The sequence below is a fragment of the Scyliorhinus canicula genome, unplaced genomic scaffold, assembly GCF_902713615.1.
Source record: "Scyliorhinus canicula unplaced genomic scaffold, sScyCan1.1, whole genome shotgun sequence".
NCBI classification, from domain to species: Eukaryota; Metazoa; Chordata; class Chondrichthyes; order Carcharhiniformes; family Scyliorhinidae; genus Scyliorhinus; species Scyliorhinus canicula.
In genome coordinates, this window is record NW_024055939.1 from 7,232 (window position 1) to 19,859 (window position 12,628).

Here is a 12,628-nt window from a genome sequence, read left to right on the forward strand (position 1 = left end):
TTTACACACCGCCGTTTACACACCGGCGTTTTCACACCGCCGTTTACACACCGCCGTTTACACACCGCCGTTTACACACCGCCGTTTACACACCGCCGTTTTCACACCGCCGTTTACACACCGCCGTTTACACACCGGCGTTTTCACACCGGCGTTTTCACACCGCCGTTTACACACCGCCGTTTTCACACCGCCGTTTACACACCGCCGTTTACACACCGCCGTTTACACACCGCCGTTTCACACCGCCGTTTACACACCGGCGTTTACACACTGCCGTTTACACACCGCCGTTTACACACCGCCGTTTACACACCGCCGTTTACACACCGCTGTTTACACACCGCCGTTTACACACCGCGTTTTCACACCGCTGTTTACACACCGCCATTTACACACCGCCGTTTACACACCGCCGTTTTCACACCGCTGTTTACACACCGCCATTTACACACCGGCGTTTACACACCGGCGTTTACACACCGCCGTTTACACACCGCCGTTACACACCGCCGTTTACACACCGCCGTTTACACACCACCGTTTACACACCAGCGTTTTCACACCGCCGTTTACACACCGCCGTTTACACACCGCCGTTTACACACCGCCGTTTTCACACCGCCGTTTACACATCAGCGTTTACACACCGCCGTTTTCACACCGCCGTTTTCACACCGCCGTTTTCACACCGCTGTTTACACATCAGCGTTTACACACCGCCGTTTCACACCGCCGTTTTCACACCGCCGTTTTCACACCGCCGTTTACACACCGCCGTTTACACACCGCCGTTTTCACACCGCTGTTTACACACCGCCGTTTACACACCGCCGTTTACACACCGCCGTTTACACACCGCCGTTTACACACCGCCGTTTACACACCGGCGTTTTCACACCGCCGTTTTCACACCGCCGTTTACACACCGCCGTTTTACACACCGGCGTTTACACACCGCCGTTTACACACCGCCGTTTTCACACCGCCGTTTTCACACCGCCGTTTACACACCGCCGTTTACACCCCGCCGTTTACACACGCCGTTTACACACCGCCGTTTACACACCGCCGTTTACACACCGCCGTTTACACACCGCGTTTACACACCGCCGTTTACACACGCCGTTTTCACACCGCCGTTTACACACCGCCGTTTACCACTGCCGTTTACACCACGCCGTTTACACACCGCCGTTTACACACGCCGTTTACACAACGCCGTTTACACACCGACGTTTACACACCGCCGTTTACCACCTGCCGTTTACACACCGCCGTTTACATACCGCCGTTTACACACCGCCGTTTACACACCGCCGTTTACACACCGCCGTTTTCACATCAGCGTTTACACACCGCCGTTTTCACACCGGCGTTTACACACCGCCGTTTACACACCGCCGTTTACACACCGGCGTTTACACACCGCCGTTTACACACCGCCGTTTACACACCGCCGTTCACACACCGGCGTTTACACACCGCCGTTTACACACCGCCGTTTACACACCGGCGTTTACACACCGCCATTTACACACCGGCGTTTACACACCGGCGTTTACACACCGCCGTTTACACACCGCCGTTTTCACATCAGCGTTTACACACCGCCGTTTACACACCGCCGTTTACACACCGCCGTTTACACACCGCCGTTTACACACCGCCGTTTACACACCGCCGTTTACACACCGCCGTTTACACACCGCCGTTTTCACATCAGCGTTTACACACCGCCGTTTACACACGCCGTTTTCACACCGCCGTTTACACACCGCCGTTTCACACCGCCGTTTACACACCGCCGTTACACACCGCCGTTTACACACCGCCGTTTACACCCCGCCGTTTACACACCGCCGTTTACACACCGCCGTTTTCACACCGCCGTTTACACACCGCCGTTTACACACCGGCGTTTACACACCGCCGTTTACACATCAGTGTTTACACACCGGCGTTTACACACCGCCGTTTACACACCGGCGTTTACACATCAGCGTTTACACATCAGTGTTTACACACCGCCGTATACACACCGCCGTTTACACACCGCCGTTTACACACCGCCGTTTACACACCGCCGTTTTCACACCGCCGTTTACACACCGCCGTTTACACACCGCCGTTTACACACCGCCGTTTACACACCGGCGTTTACACACCGCCGTTTACACACCGCCGTTTACACACCGGCGTTTACACATCAGCGTTTCACACCGCCGTTTACACATCAGCGTTACACACCGCCGTTTTCACACCGCCGTTTACACACCGCCGTTTTCACACCGGCGTTTACACACCGCCGTTTACACACCGGCGTTTACACACCGGCGTTTACACACCGCCGTTTACACACCGCCGTTTACACACCGCCGTTTTCACACCGCCGTTTTCACACCGCTGTTTACACATCAGCGTTTACACACCGCCGTTTTCACACCGCCGTTTTCACACCGCCGTTTTCACACCGCCGTTTACACACCGCCGTTTACACACCGCCGTTTTCACACCGCTGTTTACACACCGCCATTTACACACCGCCGTTTACACACCGCCGTTTACACACCGCCGTTTACACACCGCCGTTTACACACCGGCGTTTACACACCGGCGTTTTCACACCGCCGTTTTCACACCGCCGTTTACACACCGCCGTTTACACACCGCCGTTTACACACCGCCGTTTACACACCGCCGTTTTCACACCGCCGTTTACACACCGCCGTTTACACCCCGCCGTTTACACACCGCCGTTTTACACACCGCCGTTTACACACCGCCGTTTACACACCGCCGTTTACACACCGCCGTTTACACACCGACGTTTTCACACCGCCGTTTACACACCGACGTTTACACACCGCCGTTTACACACCGACGTTTACACACCGCCGTTTACACACCGACGTTTTCACACCGCCGTTTACACACCGCCGTTTTCACACCGCCGTTTACACACCGCCGTTTACACACCGCCGTTTACACACCGGCGTTTACACCCCGCCGTTTACACACCGCCGTTTACACACCGCCGTTTTCACACCGCCGTTTACACACCGCCGTTTACACACCGGCGTTTACACACCGCCGTTTACACATCGGCGTTTACACACCGGCGTTTACACACCGGCGTTTACACACCGCCGTTTACACACCGGCGTTTACACATCAGCGTTTACACATCAGCGTTTACACCCCGCCGTTTTCACACCGCCGTATACACACCGCCGTATACACACCGCCGTTTACACACCGCCGTTTACACACCGCCGTTTACACACCGCCGTTTTCACACCGCCGTTTACACACCGCCGTTTACACACCGCCGTTTACACACCGCCGTTTACACACCGGCGTTTACACACCGCCGTTTACACACCGCCGTTTACACACCGGCGTTTACACATCAGCGTTTTCACACCGCCGTTTACACATCAGCGTTTACACACCGACGTTTTCACACCGTCGTTTACACACCGCCGTTTACACACCGCCGTTTTCACACCGGCGTTTACACACCGGCGTTTACACACCGGCGTTTTCACACCGCCGTTTTCACACCGCCGTTTACACACCGCCGTTTTCACACCGCCGTTTACACACCGCCGTTTTCACACCGCCGTTTACACACCGCCGTTTACACACCGCCGTTTACACACCGCCGTTTTCACACCGCCGTTTTCACACCGCCGTTTACACACCGCCGTTTACACACCGCCGTTTTCACATCAGCGTTTTCACACCGCCGTTTACACACCGCCGTTTTCACACCGCCGTTTACACACCGCCGTTTACACACCGCCGTTTACACACCGGCGTTTACACACCGCCGTTTACACACCGCCGTTTACACACCGGCGTTTACACATCAGCGTTTTCACACCGCCGTTTACACATCAGCGTTTACACACCGACGTTTTCACACCGTCGTTTACACACCGCCGTTTACACACCGGCGTTTTCACACCGGCGTTTACACACCGGCGTTTACACACCGGCGTTTTCACACCGCCGTTTTCACACCGCCGTTTACACACCGCCGTTTTCACACCGCCGTTTACACACCGCCGTTTTCACACCGCCGTTTACACACCGCCGTTTACACACCGCCGCTTACACACCCGCCGTTTTCACACCGCCGTTTTCACACCGCCGTTTCACACCGCCGTTTACACACCGCCGTTTACACACCGCCGTTTTCACATCAGCGTTTTCACACCGCCGTTTACACACCGCCGTTTACACACCGCCGTTTTCACACCGCCGTTTACACACCGCCGTTTACACACCGCCGTTTACACACCGCCGTTTACACACCGCCGTTTACACACCGCCGTTTACACACCGGCGTTTACACACCGCCGTTTTCACACCGCCGTTTACACACCGGCGTTTACACACCGCCGTTTACACACCGCCGTTTACACACCGCCGTTTACACACCGGCGTTTACACACCGCCGTTTTCGCACCGCCGTTTACACACCACCATTTACACACCGCCGTTTACACACCGCCGTTTACACACCGCCGTTTACCACCTGCCGTTTACACACCGCCGTTTACACACCGCCGTTTACACACCGCCGTTTTCACACCGCCGTTTACACAACGCCGTTTACACACCGCCGTTTACACACCGACGTTTACACACCGCCGTTTACCACCTGCCGTTTACACACCGCCGTTTACACACCGCCGTTTACACACCGCCGTTTACACACCGCCGTTTACACACCGGCGTTTACACACCGCCGTTTACACACCGTCGTTTACACACCGCCGTTTACACACCGCCGTTTTCACATCAGCGTTTACACACCGCCGTTTTCACACCGGCGTTTACACACCGCCGTTTACACACCGCCGTTTACACACCGCCGTTTACACACCGGCGTTTACACACCGCCGTTTACACACCGCCGTTCACACACCGGCGTTACACACCGCCATTTACACACCGCCGTTTACACACCGCCGTTTACACACCGGCGTTTACACACCGCCATTTACACACCGGCGTTTACACACCGGCGTTTACACACCGCCGTTTTCACATCAGCGTTTACACACCGCCGTTTACACACCGCCGTTTACACACCGCCGTTTACACACCGCCGTATACACACCGCCGTTTACACACCGCCGTTTACACACCGCTGTTTACACACCGGCGTTTCACACCGCTGTTTACACACCGCCGTTTACACACCGCCGTTTTCACATCAGCGTTTACACACCGCCGTTTACACACCGCTGTTTACACACCGCCGTTTACACACCGCCGTTTCCACATCAGCGTTTACACACCGCCGTTTACACACCGCCGTTTTCACATCAGCGTTTACACACCGCCGTTTACACACCGCCGTTTTCACATCAGCGTTTACACACCGCCGTTTACACACCGCCGTTTACACATCAGCGTTTACACACCGCCGTTTTCACATCAGCGTTTACACACCGCCGTTTTCACATCAGCGTTTACACACCGCCGTTTACACACCGCCGTTTACACACCGCCGTTTACACACCGCCGTTTTCACACCGCCGTTTACACACCGCCGTTTACACACCGCCGTTTTCACACCGCCGTTTACACACCGCCGTTTTCACACCGCCGTTTACACACTGCCGTTTACACACCGGCGTTTACACACCGCCGTTTTCACACCGCCGTTTACACACTGCCGTTTACACACCGCCGTTTACACACCGCCGTTTACACACCGCCGTTTACACACCGCCGTTTACACACCGCCGTTTACACACCAGCGTTTACACACCGCCGTTTTCACACCGCCGTTTTCACACCGCCGTTTACACACCGGCGTTTACACACCGCCGTTTTCACACCGCCGTTTACACACCGCCGTTTTCATATCAGCGTTTACACACCGCCGTTTACACACCGGCGTTTACACACCGGCGTTTTCACACCGGCGTTTTCACACCGGCGTTTACACACGGCGTTTTCACACCGCCGTTTACACACCGGCGTTTACACACCGCTGTTTTCACACCGGCGTTTACACACCGGCGTGGGGATATGGTCTCCCAAACGGAGAATTCAGCCCAGCGGGTCATTCCAGTCCAATGTCACTTGCTCACCTTCAAGAGCAATAAAGACAGATATGATGAAACTAAACAAATGATGCTTCTCAAGTGAATTATTCAAAGCTGAATCAGGCCAAGTACAATAGTGTCAGAAGAGCAATGACGGGGAAAGGAAGGCTGCGAATGAGAATTGAGTGGCAGCTAACATAAAAGAGGACTACCCGCATGTGTATAGTAAGTATCGTATCTCTCTGGTGTATGAGAGTGGCAAGAGGGGGTGGGGGGTATTAGGGACAAAGAGGGGGGTATAGATTTAAAAGCACTTTCGAAGGCGAGAATGCTTAACGAGTCATTTACATGACTGTTTACGATCACCGATTGTTACGGTGCAGAATATAATAATCTTTATTGTTGTCACAAGTAGGCTGACATTAACACTGCAATGAAGTTACTGTGAAAAGCCCCTAGTCGCCACATTCCGGCGCCTGTTCGGGGACACAGAGGGAGAATTCAGAATGTTCAATTCACCTAACAGCACATCTTTCGGGACTTGTGGGAGGAAACCGGAGCGCCCGGAGGAAACCCACAGAGAACGTGCAGACTCCGCACAGACAGTGACCCAAGCCGGGAATGGAACCTGGGATCCTGGCGCTGTGAAGCCACAGTGCTAACCACTGTGCTACTGTAAGGCAGCCATACGGCCCATCCTTTCCGCACCGACCCTCCAAATGGGAGGGTCAATAAACAATAAACATCAATAAACAAATCCAATCCAATCCGATGAGCATTTAGTGCCATTCCTCTGCCTTTTCCCCGATTCCTTGCACATTCAGATAATCATCTAACGCCCTCTTGAATGTCTCAATCGACCCGGCCTCCACCTCACTTCCAGGCCGTGCATTCCAGACCCCAATCACTCGCTGTGTGAACAAGGGGCTGGATTCTCCAGTCGCTGACGCTGAAATTGCGTTTGGCGATTGGCCGGAGAATCAAAGTTCCTGACCAAATCGGGGAGGGGGCACTTTTGTGATGCTCGGCCCCTCGACGGCCTCAGGACATTGCGTGAGGCCCACCCTCCGGTGCTCCACCCTCGACCGGCGTTCCCACGCCGGCGTGGGGTCAGAGCCTCAAAATCGGAGAATCCAGCCCAAGGTTTTTCCCCACATCGCGCCTGCTTCTTTTGCAAATGACCTTCAATCTGCACCCCTCTCGTTCCCGATCCTTCCACCAATGGGAACAGTTTCTCCCCATCGACTCTGTCCAGCCCCCTCGTGAGTTTGACCATCTCAATCAGATCCCCTCTCAGCCTCCTGCTCTCCCAGGAGAACATTCCCAACATCTCCAATCTATCCTCATCACCGAGGTTTCTCATCCCTGGAACAGTTCCTGTAAACCTCTCCTGCTCTCTCTTCAATGTGTGACACCCAGAACTGGTCACAATATCCCAGCTGGAGTCTAACTAGAGTCTTGTAGAAGTTCAGCAGAACCTCCTGGTTCTTGTCCTCTGTGACCCTATTGATAAAGGCCAGAATACTCTGTACTTTATTAACTGCTCCCTCCACCTGTCCCGCCACCTTCAATGATCTATGCACATCGACACCCTGCTCCTGCATCCCTTTCACAAATTTACACTTGATTTTATGTCATCTTTCCATGTTTTTCCTACCAAAATGCATCGCCTCACACTTGTCCACATTGAACTTTAGCTGCCACTTCTCTGCCCACCCCACCAAGTTGTCCATGTCCTTTTGAATCCTGCACTCTCCTCTTCGCAATCTACAATGCTTCCAAGTTTTGTATAATCTGCAAATTTTGAAACTGTTTCCTGATCATTAATATACAAGGACACGGCATGGTGGCACAGCGGTTAGCACTGCTGTCTCACAGCGCCAGAGACCCGGGTTCTATTCCGGCCTCGGCTGGCAGTCTGTGCGAACTCTGCACGTTCTCCCTGTGTCTGCGTGGGTTTCCTCCGGGTGCTCCGGTTTCCTCCCACAGTCCAAAAATGTGCAGATTAGGGGGATTGGCCTTGCTAAATTTCCCTTTAGTGTTCAAAGAAGGTGGGGCTATGGGGCGAGGATGCTCTTTTAGAGGGTCGGTACAGACTAGATGGGCTGAATGGCCTACTGTACCGTAAGGATTCAATCGTCAGCAAAAGCAATCAGACAGAATTTGATAAACTTAGAAGTGGAGATGGTAGAGGTCATGGTCAAAGTTGAGAGGGAGAATGAACTGTGAAAGCTGAATAATTCACCTGGTCCGCATGGCCTGCATTCCAGGTTGCTAAATAAAGGGGTAGGGTTTGCCATAATCGAAGTTCCTACCGAGACGTACAGGGGCCAGAGGTCAAAGAATGGAAAATGTGACACCCTTATTCACAATGTGGCGATGTCAGCATTGGACTGAGGTGAGCACAGTAAGAAGTCTTACAACAATAGGTTAGTGTCCTACAGGTTTGTTTGGAAACACTAGCTTTCGGAGCACTGTTTCTTAACTCACCTGAGAAAGGAGCTGTGCTCCGAAAGCTCCTGATTCCACAATGGGTACACTTGGACAATGGGTACACTTGGACAATGGGTACACTTGGACAGTGGGTATACTTGGACAGTGGGTATACTTGGACAATGGGTATACTTGGACAGTGGGTACACTTGGACAGTGGGTATACTTGGACAGTGGGTACACTTGGACAGTGGGTATACTTGGACAGTGGGTATACTTGGACAGTGGGTATACTTGGACAAATGGGTATACTTGGGCAATGGGTATACTTGGACAGTGGGTACACTTGGACAGTGGGTATACTTGGACAGTGGGTACACTTAGGCAATGGGTATACTTGGACAGTGGGTACACTTGGACAATGGGTATACTTGGACAATGGGTACACTTGGTCAATGGCTGTACTTGGACAATGGGTATACTTGGACAATGGGTATACTTGGACAGTGGGTATACTTGGACTATGGGTATACTTGGACAATGGGTATACTTGGACAGTGGGTACACTTGGACAGTGGGTATACTTGGACAGTGGGTACACTTGGACAGTGGGTATACTTGGACAGTGGGTATACTTGGACAGTGGGTATACTTGGACAAATGGGTATACTTGGGCAATGGGTATACTTGGACAATGGGTATACTTGGACAATGGGTATACTTGGACAGTGGGTATACTTGGACAATGGGTATACTTGGACAGTGGGTATACTTGGACAGTGGGTATACTTGGACAATGGGTATACTTGGTCAATGGCTATACTTGGACTATGGGTATACTTGGACAGTGGGTATACTTGGACAATGGGTACACTTGGTCAATGGCTGTACTTGGACTATGGGTATACTTGGACAATGGGTATACTTGGACAATGGGTATACTTGGACAGTGGGTATACTTGGACAGTGGGTATACTTGGACAATGGGTATACTTGGTCAATGGCTATACTTGGACTATGGGTATACTTGGACAGTGGGTATACTTGGACAGTGGGTATACTTGGACAATGGGTATACTTGGACAGTGGGTATACTTGGGCAATGGGTACACTTGGGCAGTGGGTATACTTGGACAATGGGTATACTTGGACAATGGGTACACTTGGACAGTGGGTACACTTGGGCAATGGGTATACTTGGACAGTGGATAAACTTGGACAATGGGAATACTTGGGCAATGGGTATACTTGGACTATGGGTATACTTGGGCAATGGGTATACTTGGACAGTGGGTATACTTGGACAATGGGTATACTTGGACAGTGGGTATACTTGGACAATGGGTATACTTGGGCAATGGGTATACTTGGACTATGGGTATACTTGGACAGTGGGTATACTTGGACTATGGGTATACTTGGGCAATGGGTATACTTGGACAGTGGGTATACTTGGACAGTGGGTATACTTGGACAGTGGGTACACTTGGACAATGGGTACATTTGGACAGTGGGTATACTTGGACAATGGGTACACCTGGACAGTGGGTACACTTGGACAATGGGTACACTTGGACAGTGGGTATACTTGGACAGTGGGTACACTTGGACAATGGGTATACTTGGACAATGGGTATACTTGGACAGTGGGTATACTTGGACAATGGGTATACTTGGACAATGGGTATACTTGGACAGTGGGTATACTTGGACAATGGGTACACTTGGACAGTGGGTATACTTGGACAGTGGGTATACTTGGACAGTGGGTATACTTGGAAAATGGGTACACTTGGGCAATGGGTATACTTGGGCAATGGGTATACATGGACAGTGGGTATACTTGGACAGTGGGTATACTTGGGCAATGGGTATACTTGGACAATGGGAACACTTGGGCAATGGGTATACTTGGACAGTGGGTATACTTGGACAGTGGGTATACTTGGACAATGGGTATACTTGGACAATGGGTATACTTGGTAAATGGGTATACTTGGACTATGGGTATACTTGGACAATGGGTATACTTGGACAATGGGTACACTTGGGCAATGGCTATACTTGGACAATGGGTACACTTGGGCAATGGGTATACTTGGGCAATGGGTATACTTGGACAGTGGGTACACTTGGGCAGTGGGTACACTTGGACAATGGGTATACTTGGACAGTGGGTATACTTGGGCAACGGATACACTTGGACAGTGGGTTACTTGGACAGTGGGTATACTTGGACAGTGGGTACACTTGGACAATGGGTATACTTGGACAATGGGTATACTTGGACAGTGGGTTACTTGGACAGTGGGTATACTTGGACAGTGGGTACACTTGGACAGTGGGTATACTTGGACAGTGGGTGCACTTGGACAGTGGGTACACTTGGACAGTGGGTATACTTGGACAATGGGTACACTTGGACAATGGGTATACTTGGGCAATGGGTATACTTGGGCAATGGGTACACTTGGGCAATGGGTATACTTGGACAGTGGGTACACTTGGACAGTGGGTACACTTGGACAGTGGGTATACTTGGACAGTGGGTACACTTGGACAATGGGTACACATGGACAGTGGGTATACTTGGACAGTGGGTATACTTGGACAATGGGTATACTTGGATAATGGGTACACTTGGGCAATGGGTATACTTGGACAGTGGGTACACTTGGACAATGGGTATACTTGAACAATGGGTACATTTGGATAATGGGTATACTTGGACAGTGGGTATACTTGGACAATGGGTATACTTGGACAATGGGTATACTTGGTAAATGGCTATACTTGGACTATGGGTATACTTGGACAATGGGTATACTTGGACAATGGGTATACTTGGACAGTGGGTATACTTGGACAGTGGGTATACTTGGACAATGGGTATACTTGGTCAATGGCTATACTTGGACTATGGGTATACTTGGACAGTGGGTATACTTGGACAGTGGGTATACTTGGACAATGGGTATACTTGGACAGTGGGTATACTTGGGCAATGGGTACACTTGGACAGTGGGTATACTTGGACAATGGGTATACTTGGACAATGGGTACACTTGGACAGTGGGTACACTTGGGCAATGGGTATACTTGGACAGTGGATAAACTTGGACAATGGGTACACTTGGGCAATGGGTATACTTGGGCAATGGGTATACTTGGACAGTGGGTATACTTGGACAGTGGGTATACTTGGGCAATGGGTATACTTGGACAATGGGTACACTTGGGCAATGGGTATACTTGGACAGTGGGTATACTTGGACAGTGGGTATACTTGGACAATGGGTACACTTGGGCAATGGGTATACTTGGGCAATGGGTATACTTGGACAGTGGGTACACTTGGACAGTGGGTACACTTGGACAATGGGTATACTTGGACAGTGGGTATACTTGGGCAACGGATACACTTGGACAGTGGGTTACTTGGACAATGGGTACACATGGACAGTGGGTACACTTGGACAATGGGTATACTTGGACAATGGGTATACTTGGACAGTGGTTTACTTGGACAGTGGGTATACTTGGACAGTAGGTACACTTGGACAATGGGTATACTTGGACAATGGGTATACTTGGACAGTGGGTGCACCTGGACAGTGGGTACACTTGGACAGTGGGTATACTTGGACAATGGGTACACTTGGACAATGGGTATACTTGGGCAATGGGTATACTTGGGCAATGGGTATACTTGGACAGTGGGTATACTTGGACAGTGGGTACACTTGGACAGTGGGTACACTTGGACAGTGGGTATACTTGGACAGTGGGTACACTTGGACAATGGGTACACATGGACAGTGGGTATACTTGGACAGTGGGTATACTTGGACAATGGGTACACATGGACAGTGGGTATACTTGGACAATGGGTACACATGGACAGTGGGTATACTTGGACAATGTGTATACTTGGACAATGGGTATTCCAGACACCAACCACTCGCTGTGTGAACAAGGGGCTGGATTCTCCAGTCGCTGACACTCAAATTGCGTTTGGCGATTGGCCGGAGAATCAAAGTTCCTGACCAAATCGGGGAGGGGGCACTTTTGTGATGCTCGGCCCCTCGACGGCCTCAGGACATTGCATGAGGCCCACCCTCCGG